Source organism: Geotrypetes seraphini, chromosome 6, assembly GCF_902459505.1.
Source record: "Geotrypetes seraphini chromosome 6, aGeoSer1.1, whole genome shotgun sequence".
NCBI classification, from domain to species: domain Eukaryota; kingdom Metazoa; phylum Chordata; class Amphibia; order Gymnophiona; family Dermophiidae; genus Geotrypetes; species Geotrypetes seraphini.
In genome coordinates, this window is record NC_047089.1 from 179,348,763 (window position 1) to 179,363,501 (window position 14,739).

The 14,739-nt window shown below is 46.0% G+C and overlaps 1 protein-coding gene across 1 annotated transcript in view; it reads right to left on the reverse strand.

Moving 5' to 3' along the window:
* Window positions 1-237: 237 nt before the first annotated feature.
* Window positions 238-14,739, reverse strand: part of STARD7 (StAR related lipid transfer domain containing 7) — an 88,957-nt gene continuing 74,455 nt past the window's right edge. The window contains exon 9 of the mRNA XM_033949851.1: window positions 238-813. The gene's annotated coding sequence lies outside the window, so the exon portion shown is untranslated. The remainder of the gene's footprint in view (window positions 814-14,739) is intronic.

The window sequence follows — 14,739 nt, forward strand, 5'->3', positions numbered from 1 at the left end:
CTGCGCGGATTTGTAAAAGAGGCCGATAGAGTAACCACAGCTTTTGTCACAAAGCAGACAGTGAGAAAATTACCTGCTTAAATAGCAGTGGAGAGATAATTGTCTAGTAATGGCAGTGAACTGGGGGCTAGGAAAAAAACACTTCTTCAAAGAAAAAACCTAAATAATATAAAAGTATAAACAGAATTGCATAAGGCTTAAAATGTATATGGAAAGAGGATAAGACTCTTGACAAGATCACTGGCAACATGTGGTTATTTATTTCTTCAGATTTGATGTTCTGTGCAATTACACTGGAGTGCCCCAAAGCAGATTACAGCATTATAAAAAAAATTACACAAATTAATAATACAATCAAATTGCCCTAAAGCAAATTACAATAATATAAAACATTCTCAAATAAATATTACAATGATAAATCATAAAGCATTACCAAATAAATTAGAGAGTTAAAATCGGATTACACAAACTGCTGTAAAATACAGTCCATTTTATGTTTTCATTCCCCAAATATGCTTCTCTCCTAAACTCCTCCCAGGCTCATCCCCGTACAACCTGTTCAGGTCATGATCTCAGTCTTTTCAGGTACATTGATAGAACTTTTTATACAGTTTCCTATAAAAGAGCTGTACTGTTTTACTGTGCCTTTCTGTATATAAAAGTCTTCTAATATATCAGTCAGCAATGATTGTGTAATCTTTTCCAGGTCTTTTCTGTAAAATTCTCATGTGTCCATTTTGCCAGTTTTTCTATACTTGCTGTGAATGACCTTGTCCATAGTCCAAAGCAGCCAACAACAGGAGGTCCCAAACCCTACAAAAGTCACAAAAGGAAAAACAATGAAGACAAAACATCAAAGCAGGACTGTGGAGAGTGACCATGCATAAAAAGGAATCCTTTATTAGTACAATAAAGGACCCGTCTGTGTTTCAGCCAACTGGTCTGCCTCAGGGGTCCAATAAATCTATATTAACATAGTAACATATACTATGTTAATATGATAGTTAATATAGATAGTTACTATGTTAATATGATAGCTACTATGTTAATATAGATATATTGATTGAAGTCTATGAATTCAAGGTAATAAATACACAATCAAGTCACATTTTTATGACTACCTCTGATGTCTGGGACACCCAGCCAATGAACGAATACATGTCACGTGCAGACTTTGTGGACATATAAGGTGGAATGCTAGCAAGTTGCCAATATAGCAATTGTGGCTGTCATGGGGAAAGGGAAAAAGTGTGATTTATCAGACATTGAGAAAGGCATGATCATCAGCTACAAGGCCAAGAATGGCATTTTTTGGGAAACGGCAGAGTTTGTGAACTGTTCACGGACTGCTGTGGTTAAAAGTGCACCATGACTGGACGAATGGAACCTTTTCGATGACACGACATGGTAACTGTGGGGCACGAGCCATCATTGCATGAGGTGAACATCAGCTGCTTAGGTTGGTGTGAGCTGATTGGCATGCTACTGTGCAGCAACTCACCATCCAAATGAGCTTTCAGTTGTGTGTCCAAAATGACTGTGTAGTGAACGCTGTTGTGAATGGGGTGCCAGAGCAGATGGCTGGTGACTGCACCCATGCTCACGAGGGTTCGGCTGCAATTTACACAGGAGTACTGACATTATACTTGCACCGACTAGCAGAGGGTTGCCTTCTCCAATAAGTCACGTTTTGAGCTCCTTCGAACAGATTGACATTGGCATGTCGGGCATGAAATTGCCGAGAACAAACACTTAACATCTATTGTTGGACGTACACAAACTGATGGCGGCAGTGTTACATTCTGGGGAATGTTTTCTTGGTATGGTCCCTTGATACCTCTGGTGGTCTCTCGTCATCCTTGCCAATCAAGTACACCTGTACATGTTGATGGTCTTCCCTATGGGATCTTTCAACAGGACAATGTGACATGACATACCACCAGAATTGTTCACGAGTGTTTTTCAGAGCACAAAGAAGACTTCTACTCCCCTGGCCTTCAATTTCCCAGACCTTAACCTAATCAAGCACATTTGGGATCACTTCGATCGACATGTTCAATGACTGGATCCCCCACGACGCAACCGTCAGCAACTGTTGGATGCACTGCAGTCTGCATGGCTCCATATACCTCTAGCAACCACCCAGCATCTTACTGAGTCATTCCCCATTAATATATGACCAGGTCTACAGCGGTCAAAACAGCAGTTAGGGAGGCCAAACTTCAAGTGGAAGAAACTCTAGCAAAGAACATTAAGAAGGGGGACAAATCCTTCTTCAGGTATATTAATGATAGGAAAAAGAACACAGACGGGATAGTATGCCTTAGCAAACCGGACGGGAATTACGTGGCAGCAGATTCCGATAAAGCTGAACTACTGAATGAATACTTCTGCTCAGTCTTCACCTGCAAGGCACTGGGACACAGTCCACAGTTGAAGGCAAATTCAAGCGCGGAAGACCCGTTTCAGAATTTTGAGTTCACACCAGGTGACTTTTACAGCGAACTGGCAAGACTCAAGGTGAACAAAGCCATTGGACCGGACAATTTGCACCCGAGTGCTCAGAGAGTTGTGTGATGTCCTGGCGGAACCGCTAGCTGTGCTCTTCAATCTTTCCCTAAGTACGTGGAGAGTACCCTTGGACTGGAAAACAGCCAACGTCATTCCTCTGCACAAAAAGGGTTGCAGGGCAGAGGCTGAGAATTATAGACCGGTGAGTCTCACATCAATAGTGTGTAAACTCATGGAAACATTAATTAAACGCAAATTAGACACGATCTTGAATGAGGGGAATCTACGGGATCCCAGTCAACATTGATTCACCAAGGGTAGGTCCTGCCAATCCAATCTCATCAGCTTCTTTGACTGGGTAACAAGGAAGTTGGACTTGGGAGAGTCTATGGACATCGTGTACCTGGACTTCAGTAAAGCTTTTGACAGCGTCCCACACCGCAAGCTGTTGAGCAAGATGAAATCGATGGGGTTAGGGGAGACACTAACTACATGGGTCAATGATTGGCTAAGTGGCAGACTTCAAAGGGTGGTGGTTAACGGTACCCTCTCTAAAACATCGGAGGTGACCAGCGGAGTACTGCAGGGCTCAGTCCTGGGTCCACTCCTTTTCAACATATTCATAGGGGATCTGACTCAGGGGCTTCAGGGTAAAATAACATTATTCGCCAATGACGCCAAACTATGTAATATAGTAAGTGAATGCAATTTGCAGGATAGTATGGCACAGGACCTGCTTACATTGGAAAGATGGTCCTCGACCTGGCAGCTGGGCTTCAACGCTAAGAAATGTAAGGTCATGCACCTCGGTAGCGGAAATCCATGCAGAACGTACACCTTGAATGGAGAAACTTTAACTAGGACTTCAGCAGAACGAGATTTAGGAGTAATAATCAGTGCAGCCATGAAAACTGCCAATCAAGTGGAGAAGGCTTCATCTAAGGCAATGCAGATGATGGGTTGTATCAATAGAAGCTTCGTCAGCCGGAAGCCTGAAGTCATAATGCCATTGTACAGAACCATGGTGAGACCTCTTCTGGAATACTGTGTGCAATTCTAGAGGCCACATTACTGTAAAGATGTGCTCAGAGTCGAATCGGTTCAGCGGATGGCCACCAGGATGATCTCGGGGCTCAAGGGTCTCGTACAAAGAGAGACTGAACAAATTGCAGCTCTACACTCTCGAGGAACGTAGGGAGAGGGGAGACATGATTGATGAGGGGAACCTACGCAACCCCCACCAACACGGTTTCACCAAGGGTAGGTCATGCCAATCCAATCTTATCAGCTTCTTTGACTGGGTAACTAGGAGGCTGGACCTGGGAGAGTCCCTAGACGTCGTGTACTTGGACTTCAGCAAAGCTTTTGACAGCGTCCCCCACCGTAGATTACTGAGCAAGATGAAATCAATGGGATTAGGTGATACACTAACTGCATGGGTCAGTGACTGGCTAAGTGGGAGACTTCAGAGGGTGTTGGTTAACGGTGCCCTCTCTGAAACGTCGAGGGTGACCAGTGGAGTGCCTGATCCTTTTCAACATACAGTGGTGCCTCGCATAACGGACGCCTCGCACAGCGAACGCTGCGCACAACGAACTTTATGTCTTGATCCGTACAACGAACTTCGTTTCACACAACGAAGTCGCCCGAGCTGCATCCTTCCGCGCAGGCACTGCGCTTAACTGCTCTCTCTCCGCCTGGTTCCCTCTTGCCCCCCCGACTCCCCGACACGATCGGGGCAAGAGGGAGCTCAAGCCCTCTTGCCCCCCCGACTCCCCGACACGATCGGGGCAAGAGGGAGCTCAAGCCCTCTTGCCCCCCCGACTCCCCGACACGATCGGGGCAAAAGGGAGCCCAAGCCCTCTTGCCCCGCCGATTCCCCGACACGATCGGGGCAAAAGGGAGCCCAAGCCCTCTTGCCCCGCCGATTCCCCAACTCCCCGACAATATCGGGCCAGGAGGGAGCCCAAGTCCTCCTGGCCACGGCGACCCCCTAACCCCACCCTGCACTACATTACGGGCAGGAGGGATCCCAGGCCCTCCTGCCCTCGACGCAAACCCCCCCTCCCCCCAACGACCGCCCCCCCCCCAAGAACCTCCGACCGAACCCCAGCCGACCCGCGACCCCCCTGGCCGACCCCCACTACACCCCCAACCCCCTTCCCCGTACCTTTCTGTAGTTGGCCGGACAGACGGGAGCCAAACCCGCCTGTCCGGCAGGCAGCCATCGACGGAATGAGGCCGGATTGGCCCATCCGTCCCAAAGCTCCGCCTACTGGTGGGGCCTAAGGCGCCTGGGCCAATCAGAATAGGCCCGGGAGCCTTAGGTCCCTCCTGGGGGCGGGGCCTGAGGCACATGGGCCCAACCCGACCATGTGCCTCAGGCCCTGCCCCCAGGAGGGACCTAAGGCTCCCGGGCCTATTCTGATTGGCCCAGGCGCCTTAGGCCCCACCAGTAGGCGGAGCTTTGGGACGGATGGGCCAATCCGGCCTCATTCCGTCGATGGCTGCCTGCCGGACAGGCGGGTTTGGCTCCCGTCTGTCCGGCCAACTACAGAAAGGTACGGGGAAGGGGGTTGGGGGTGTCGTGGGGGTCGGCCAGGGGGGTCGCGGGTCGGCTGGGGGTCGGTCGGAGGTTCTTGGGGGGGGGCGGTCGTTGGGGGGAGGGGGGGTTTGCGTCGAGGGCAGGAGGGCCTGGGATCCCTCCTGCCCGTAATGTAGTGCAGGGTGGGGTTAGGGGGTCGCCGTGGCCAGGAGGACTTGGGCTCCCTCCTGGCCCGATATTGTCGGGGAGTTGGGGAATCGGCGGGGCAAGAGGGCTTGGGCTCCCTTTTGCCCCGATCGTGTCGGGGAGTCGGGGGGGCAAGAGGGCTTGAGCTCCCTTTTGCCCCGATCGTGTCGGGGAGTCGGGGGGGCAAGAGGGCTTGAGCTCCCTCTTGCCCCGATCGTGTCGGGGAGTCGGGGGGGGCAAGAGGGCTTGAGCTCCCTCTTGCCCCGATCGTGTCGGGGAGTCGGGGGGGCAAGAGGGCTTGAGCTCCCTCTTGCCCCGATCGTGTCGGGGGTGCCAGGGACTACACGGAGTCACCCACCGTATCACCCGATTCGGGTAAGCGCAGGTATCGGTGGGTGGCTTATTTGCGGGGGGGTGCCTTATTTTACATTTTTTTCTAAAAAGGGGGGGCTGTCTTATTTGATGGCCCTGCCTTATCATCGGGGAAACACGGTAGAAAAAAAAAAAAAATGAACAGTTAAGTCCCAGTTTTTGCCGCTGAGACTCTGCCCTCTCACTGTAAAATTAGACTCTACTTAGTCTGTCTTTAAATTTAAAAAATGTGTGTTGTTTTAAAAAACAATTATGTTTTTAGATGTATCTAAATAAAAATAATAACCAAAAATTTATCTTTTTTTATGTCATCTTAGCATATTTTATGCTACAGAACGAATTATTTTTTTTAACATGTATTCCTATGGGAAAACGCGTTTCACATAACGAACGTTTCACATAACAAACTTGCTCCTGGAACCAATTAAGTTCGTTGTGTGAGGCACCACTGTATTTATAGGAGACATGACTCAGGGGCTTCAAGGTAAAATAGCATTATTCGCCGACGATGCCAAATTATGTAACACTGTGAGTGACACCGCAAGTAAAAATGATTTGTCCGACAGCATGAGGCAGGACCTGCTTTTACTGGAACATTGGTCCACTACTTGGCAGCTGGGCTTCAATGTGAAAAAATGCAAGGTCATGCACCTTGGTAACAATAATCCGTGTAAGACATACACACTGAATGGTGAAACCTTGTCCAGGACTACAGCAGAGCGGGATTTGGGGGTGATCATTAGTGGAGACATGAAATCAGCCAATCAAGTGGAGAAGGCTTCATCTAAGGCTAGACAAATGCTGGGATGTATCCGTAGAGGCTTTGTTAGCCGGAAGCCAGAGGTCATTATGCCGTTGTACAGAAGCATGGTGAGACCTCATCTGGAGTACTGTGTGCAATTCTGGAGGTCACACTACCGTAAGGATGTGCTGAGAGTTGAGTCGGTTCAGCGAATGGCCACCAGGATGATCCTGGGGCTCAAGGATCTCTCGTATGAAGACAGGCTGCACAAGTTGCGGCTATACTCTCTCAAGGAACGTAGGGAGAGGAGAGATATGATAGAGATATTTAAGTACATCACTGGTCGCATAGAGGTGGAAGACGACGTTTTCCTTCTAAAAGGTCCCTCGTCCACAAGGGGACATCCGTTGAAAATCAGGGGGGGGGAAATTTCATGGGGATACCAGGAAGTACTTCTTCATTGAAAGAGTGGTGGACCATTGGAATGAGCTCCCGGAGCAGGTGATCGTAGCCAGTAGCATACAAGATTTTAAGAATAAATGGGATGCCCACATCGGATCCCTACGAGGGTAGCATAGAGGAGGGCAGCTTGGGGACAGGTGATAGAGTGTAGATTAGGGGAGGGTTGTTGGAGTGGGCAGACTTGATGGGCTATGGCCCTTTTCTGCTGTCATTTTCTATGTTTCAGGACGTATCGAGGTGGAAGATGATATCTTCTTTCTCAAAGGACCCTCGGCCACAAGAGGGCATCCGCTGAAACTCAGGGGCGGGAAATTTCATGGCGACATCAGGAAGTATTTCTTCATGGAAAGAGTGGTTGACCATTGGAATAAGCTTCCAGTGCAGGTGATCGAGGCCAGCAGCGTGCCAGACTTTAAGAATAAATGGGATGCCTATGTGGGATCCCTACTAGGGTCGACCTGAGGAATTGGTCATTAGGGCATAGACTTAAGAGGATGGGTCAGTAGAATGGGCAGACTTGATGGGCTATAGCCCTTTTCTGCTGTCATCTTTCTATGTTTCTATTCCCACAGTGCCTGGCTGCCTTCTGTGCTGCCAGAGGCAGTTATTCTGGATATTAGCAGGTGGTCATAATAATGTGACTCGACCATGTATAGCCTTATCTCAGAGAGAGACTAGTATCAAGAGCAATGCTCATGGTCCTGATGAAATACATTGGTGCCAAAATTACCACGTAATTGCAGCAATGTATTAGGTCTGGACCATGACATACCTTACTGTATCTTACCTGCATAGGCATTGTTTACTGTTAGGTCATATTAATTGACACATTAACACCTAATGCAGCTTAGTAAATACAGTAGGCCTTATAAAATGTATTCTGCCAAATTTTGATGGTAAACTTAATGTACTTAATTAATTCAGGGTTTACTCCCTACATTTCAAGGCAATTTATTATCCAAGAGTATGGGATGATATAAAAATCTCCCTTATAGACAATCCATGCTATACGGAGATTGTAATTTTTCTTACAGCTGCCCTTGAAGGCTTTATTCAGCATCTGGTTTTGTTTCTATATACAGTGGTACCTTGGTTTACGAGCATAATTCGTTCCTCTCTAAGATTCTCATGAGATCTCGAGTCTTATGAGAATCTCGGTGAGGATGAGATCCAGAAGGCAGCAGCAGACTGGCGGCAGGCCCTTTCTAACTCCGGTGGCACTCGGGTAAGGACAGGGCTGGTCGGTAGATGGGGAGGAGACGATCGTGAAGGGAGGGAGCAGCGCCAGTGGCTTCGGGGGGAACAATACTGTTGGTTCCCGCAGTCGGGTCGGATGGGGGCTCGTCTTGCAAAACACTCGCAAACCGGGTTACTCGTAAACCAAGGTTTGACTGTATTCCTCTTATGTTTTTATTTGTTTTATATCACATCCTACCCAGCAGCTCAGAACAGTTTACAGTAGTACATTCACAGTGTTTGGAGTGCAGAGGAAGAGGTACATTCTATATTGTGAGTATAAACAACACAATCAGCATTTTGGAGGTACATGGTTAATCGTACGTATACAGAATACTGCTGTGGGGAGGAGAAGACAGAGGGCATTTACAGTATAAGGTAAAAGCATTAGATATATACATCAAATGGTGTGGGGGAGGGTGGAATAAGCACTTACTCATGGCTCTTTAGTGCAACTGGAATTTATCATTGGATAGAAGATAAACCCATCTCTGCACAGCCTTGTTTGCTTTATGCAAGACTTGCTACTTATGAAGCCCTCTCATCAAGTCTCTCCACAGTGTCATGGGATCTCAATGTTGTACGTGCTCAGCTGAAGAAAGCTCCTTTCAAGACACTAGATATCTACAACTTGAAGTACTGACCCGGAAGGTCTAATTTTTGGTGGTAGTTACTTCTGCACACAGGTTGAAGTACTTTAGGTCTAGACCAGGGCTGCCCACCGTGTTGGAGACTTCTGAGCTAGGGAGGCCCATGTGTGAGAATCCACAATCCTGCTTTGTCCGCAGAGAAAACAAAAATTATTTACCTCTAGCAGAGGTTCTCTGAAAACAGCAGGACTTCAAGGGGTGGACCTGCTGGCTCCAGTGGATTTTGACCTTACAGGTTTCCTGGAAGGACTCTCAAGATGTTATCCAGACCAGTTCCACCCTTTTGTTGTCATGTTTGAGTGAATTGGATAAAAATCTGATTCTTAAATTGTATTTTAAGAACAAATCTACCAAATTATGTGGAGACTCAGTATTAATATTTCCTGATGTGGCTAGAATTACTCAATTGAGAAGAAAGGAATTTCTTCTGTTAAAACCTAGAGTTTTGGTGCTTGAAGCTACGTTTTTCTCAAAATTTCCATGTAAATGTATAATTAAGTTACAAGAAAAAGAATTCATATTTTGGGATCCTGTCCAGCTACAACAATTTCTAACAATAAAGGAAAGTGAGAAAAAATAAGTAAATTCAAACAAACAAAAAAAAAGTAACTTGGCTTGATTGATGAGGAGTGATCAAACAGTACCAGGAAAAATTAAGCTCAGCATTTGAAGTTTTTTGGGGGGTTTACCCCTAATTTTCTTTATTTAATTTTGAATCTTGAGTTTTGTTTATTGTGAAACTTGTTCAGAATTTAAGGCAAATTCACCAATAATGGGGGCTAGATAGAAATTATAATTACCGGCCTTGTTTGTAGATCTATTCTTATTGTTCTTTCCAAAAATGTCTGATTTAAATGTGAATTAAAAAAGAAACAGCAGGACTTATCCTCACACTCCTCCCAGCTCCCAAAGGAGTTGGATTCTTATATCTAATAATGGGCTGAAGAGGCCCTATGTGACAAAAACAGGTAGGATCAGGCAGGCATAGTGAATAGCCCAGCAACACTTCTAGAAAAGTTGCTTGGGTACCATTTCCCATACCAGGCTTTGTCACTCAAACATGAGGATTCAAGTCCTGCTATCCTTGGAATACTTGCTAAAAGTACTGTAAATAACTTCACTTTTTTCAATTGCTGACACTTTTAACAACTATTAACACTGTTGTGCTGCTACAAGTATTATCAGCATCACATTGTGTAATGATTTTTTATTAAATCACATTTTCTATTTTTTTAGCTAAAGCGCACCTTTCTCCCCCTCATCAACAGCAAGACTTAGCATAGCATTTATCTGTTTAGTTCAGTAAAAGCCATTGTGTAAATGCTGTTGTGTTGGGTCATGGATACAATAACCATTTCATTTTTTTCTTTTTAAACTTAACCTGGTTGGTATTTATAGACTGTTTAGATGTCCACAGGCTTGGCTCCAAACCTGCCTCATTCCTCCTAACCATCATGCCATTTAACTTCAATGCAAGTGGCTTTAACTTTATATTGCTTTAATCCTCTGTGAGTCACCATTGCCCCCAGCTATGATTCACTTGGTTATGGTTTTATCTTGTTATAAGAGCCACATATTCTCATTGTCTTAGCTTTCATCATGTCTCTTCCAGAAGCATATTGTCATTTGTGAATGAACAAGCTGATTGTGTTACTGTCTGTCTAGACTCATTCAAAAGACAGACAATCTAAAAGAAAACTAGTGCTGGGTTATAATCTTATGAGGTGGGAGCTTTGGCTGGAAACATTACAGACTTGAAACTTCAGGACCAGCAAACATGAGTCAAATGAGAAAAGGGTAAAGTGGAAAAGGAGGGACAGGGGAGATTCGATTCAGACGTTTAAATACTTGAAAGGTATTAACGTAGAACAAAATCTTTTCCAGAGAAAGGAAAATGGTAAAACCAGAGGACATAATTTGAGGTCGAGTGGTAGGAGACTCAAGAGCAATGTAAGGAAATTCTTCTTTATGGAGAGGGTGGTGGATGCCTGAAAAGCACTCCCAAGACGTGGTGGAGAGGAAAACAGTGACGGAGTTCAAAAAAGCGTGGGATGAACACAGAGGATCTAGAATCAGAAAATAATAGTAAATATTTTAGAACTAAGGCCAGTACTGGGCAGACTTGCACAGTCTGTGTCTGTATATGGCCGTTTGGGGGAGGCTGGGCTGGTGAAGGCTTCAATGGCTGGGAGGGTGTAGATGGTACGTATGTAGATGGATTGGAGTGAGTTTTGATGGAGACTTCAGTAGTTGGAACCTAAGAACTTTACCGGGCAGAGCTTTAGATTCTTGCCCAGAAATAGCTAAGAAGAACCCACCCCCCCAACAAATTTTTAGATTGAATCAGGTTGGGCAGACTAAATGAAACCATTCGGGTCTTTATCTGCTGTCATCTACTATGTTACTATGTGGAATGAGACTTTATATACTGCTTTTTCTGTGTGGTTTCCAGAAAGCAGTTTCCGTGTGGCAATGAAGTTTTGAGTGACTTGTCCCGAGTCACAGGGAGCTGCAGTGGGAATTGAACTCAAAGCCTCAGGGTACAGAGGCAGCTACTCTAATCATTAGGTCACTCCTTAAAGGTAGAGAGCTGCCCAATATAAATCAGGAAACAAGTGTGAACATATCACAAGAAAAACAGATGTATTTTAAATGCTACACATGTTTTAAAAATAATGACTTGTTAGCTATTGAGATAGACATCTTGGGAATGGTAGCATGGAATGTTGCTATTATTTGGGTTTCTGCCAGGTACTTGTGACCTGGATTAACCATGGTTGGAAGCAAAATGCTGAGCTAAATGAACCATTGGGCTGATCAAGTATAGCTCTTTTTGTGTCTGAAGTTTTGTAGTTTAAGGGCCATACCACTTCAGATATAAGAGCCATACTGGGTCAGTGGCCTCCGCCATGTCTATCTCAATAGCTGACTACAGACTGTTCCTCTAGGAACTTATACAAATGTTTTTTTAAAACCCAGTTATGCCAATCACGGCAACCTCATCATCTAGCAATGAGTTCCAGAACTTAACTGTTGTTGAGTGAAAAAATATTTACTCTTATTTGTTTTAAAAGTATTTATTACAATGCAACTTCGTTGAGTGCCCAAAAATAAAATTGAATTTAGCCAAGCACTGCAAAATCTTACACACTGTCTCAGTCAGAAACGTTTAGTGACAAAGCCCTCCAAGAATCTTTAGTGACACTGCACACCATTCTGGGAATCCTAAATCCTCAACTTCAATGCTACTCCACAAACCCCCTCCAGTGTTCTCCCTAATAAGAGGTTGAGGGGTGGTAGGTTCAAAGGCAATGTTAGGAAGTTCTACTTTACGGAGAGGGTGGTGGATGCCTGGAATGTGCTCCCGAGAGAGGTGGTGGAGAGTAAAACTGTGACTGAGTTCAAAGAAGCGTGGGATGAACACAGAGGATCTAGAATCAGAAAATATTATTAAATATTGAACTAAGGCCAGTACTGGGCAGACTTGCACGGTCTGTGTCTGTGTATGGCCGTTTGGTGGGGAATGAGCTGGAGTAGGTTTTAACGGAGATTTCGGCAGTTGGAACCCAAGCACAGTACCGGGTAGAGCTTTGGATTCTTGCCCAGAAATAGCTAAGAAAAAAATTAAAAAATTTAAATTGAATCAGGTTGGGCAGACTGGATGAACCATTCGGGTCTTTATCTGCTGTCATCTACTATATTACCCCAATAACTCCAAATTGAAGGTTTAATAATAATGTCAGTTGTAACGGGTCTACAATTGGTAGGATACGACAATTGGTAGGAACATCCTACCAACTGTCGCCCTACCAATTGTTGTCCTACCCTCTTACATCTACCAATGTTGGAAATAGGAAGCTGATCCGAGCCCCCTCCCCCAAGAAGCAGCAGCTTGGCGGCATGGGGGGCAATGCCCCAACCCCCAGAAGAAACAGCAGCTTGGTGACAACCCCTCTGGAAGCTGATCCTTGCCCCCCCCCCCCCCGAGCCCCCTCCTCCTACAAGAAGCAGCAGCTTGGCAGCATGGGGGGGCCATGCCATGCCAACCCCCCTGGAACAAACAGCAGCTTGGCAGCAACCCCTCTGGAAGACTCCCCCAAACCCCAGAAACAGCAGTTTACCCCCCTCCCCCCAAAAAAACAAAACAGTGTTTAGGCCTACTACTTCTCTGCCTCCTCCTGCAGTTGTTCACATATCCGCAGGCAGCAGCTGACCTAGAAGCGCTCCTTCTGACGTCGGAGAGAACCTCCACCCGATGCAGAGCCTCTGACGTCAAGAGGAAATAAGAACATAAGAAATTGCCTCCGCTGAGGCAGACCAGAGGTCCATCTCGCCCAGCGGTCCGCTCCCGCGGCGGCCCATCAGGCCCATTGCCTGAGCAATGGTCCCAGACTATCCCTATAACCTACCGCTACTCTTATCTGTACCCTTCAATTCCTTTATCCTCTAGGAACCTATCCAAACCTTCTTTGAAGCCTTGTAACGTGCTCCGGCCTATCACAGCCTCCGGAAGCGCGTTCCATGTGTCCACCACCCTCTGGGTGAAAAAGAACTTTCTGGCATTTGTTTTAAACCTGTCTCCTTTTAATTTTTCCGAGTGCCCCCTTGTACTTGTGGTTCCCCGTAATCTGAAAAATCTGTCCCTGTCTACTTTTTCTATACCCTTCAGGATCTTGAAGGTTTCTATCATGTCTCCTCTAAGTCTCCGCTTTTCCAGGGAGAACAGCCCCAGCTTTTTCAGTCTGTCAGTATATGAGAGGTTTTCCATACCTCTTATCAGTTTAGTTGCTCTTCTCTGGACTCCCTCAAGTACCGCCATGTCCTTTTTGAGGTACGGCGACCAATATTGGACACAGTACTCCAGATGCGGTCGCACCATTGCACGATACAGTGGCAGGATGACCTCCTTTGTCCTGGTCGTGATACCCTTCTTAATGATACCCAACATTTTGTTTGCTTTTCTTGAGGCTGTGGCGCACTTTGCCGACGCCTTTAAAGACGTGTCCACCATCACTCCCAGGTCTCTTTCAAGGTTACTTACCCCTAGCAGTGATCCTCCCATTTTGTAGCTGAACATCGGGTTCTTTTTCCCTACATGCATGACCTTGCATTTCCCTACATTAAAGTTCATTTGCCATTTTTTGGCCCATTCTTCTAGCGTCGTTAGGTCCCTTTGCAGATCTTCGCAGTCTTCCATGGTTTCAACCCTGCGGTAGAGTTTGGTGTCATCCGCAAATTTAATAACTTCGCAATTTGTTCCCGCCTCCAGGTCATTAATAAATATATTGAACAGGAGCGGTCCCAGCACCGACCCCTGCGGAACTCCGCTCGTGACCCCATGCCAGTCTGAGTAATGGCCCTTCACTCCAACCCTCTGTTTCCTGTCTGCCAGCCAGTTTTTGATCCATCGGTGGACCTCCCCTTGCACCCCGTGTCTCCACAGCTTTTTAAGCAGTCTTTCGTGCGGTACCTTGTCAAAGGCTTTTTGAAAGTCAAGGTAAATGATGTCAATGGATTCCCCTTTATCCACCTGTCTGTTTACCCCCTCAAAGAAGTACAATAAGTTTGTGAGGCATGACCTACCCTTGCAGAAGCCGTGCTGGCTCGACTTTAGCTGTCCATTGTTTTCTATGTGTTCACAGATACTGTCCTTAATCAGTGCTTCTGAGTCAGCTGCTGCCCACCTTATAGCTGGCAAGGAGGAAGAGGTACAGGCCTACATGGAGAGGTAAGAGGTATTAAAAAAAAAACTCATGGGAGGTGGACACGAAGAGGTACATATCATGGGAAAAGGTCCCCTCATAAGGGATTCCCATTCTGATGCAGTAGACCTATGCGGAGAGGTACAAAAAATTCATGGGTTAGGTACAAAAAACAAACAAACCACAAAACCCATGGGAAGGGGACATGAAGAGGTACATACCGTGGGAGAGGCCCCAAAATTCCAACGCAATAGGTCTAAGGAGGTACAAAAATAAACCCCATGGGAGGTAGAGCAATTGATAGGAAGACAGTTCGTAGGAAGAAAGTTGGTA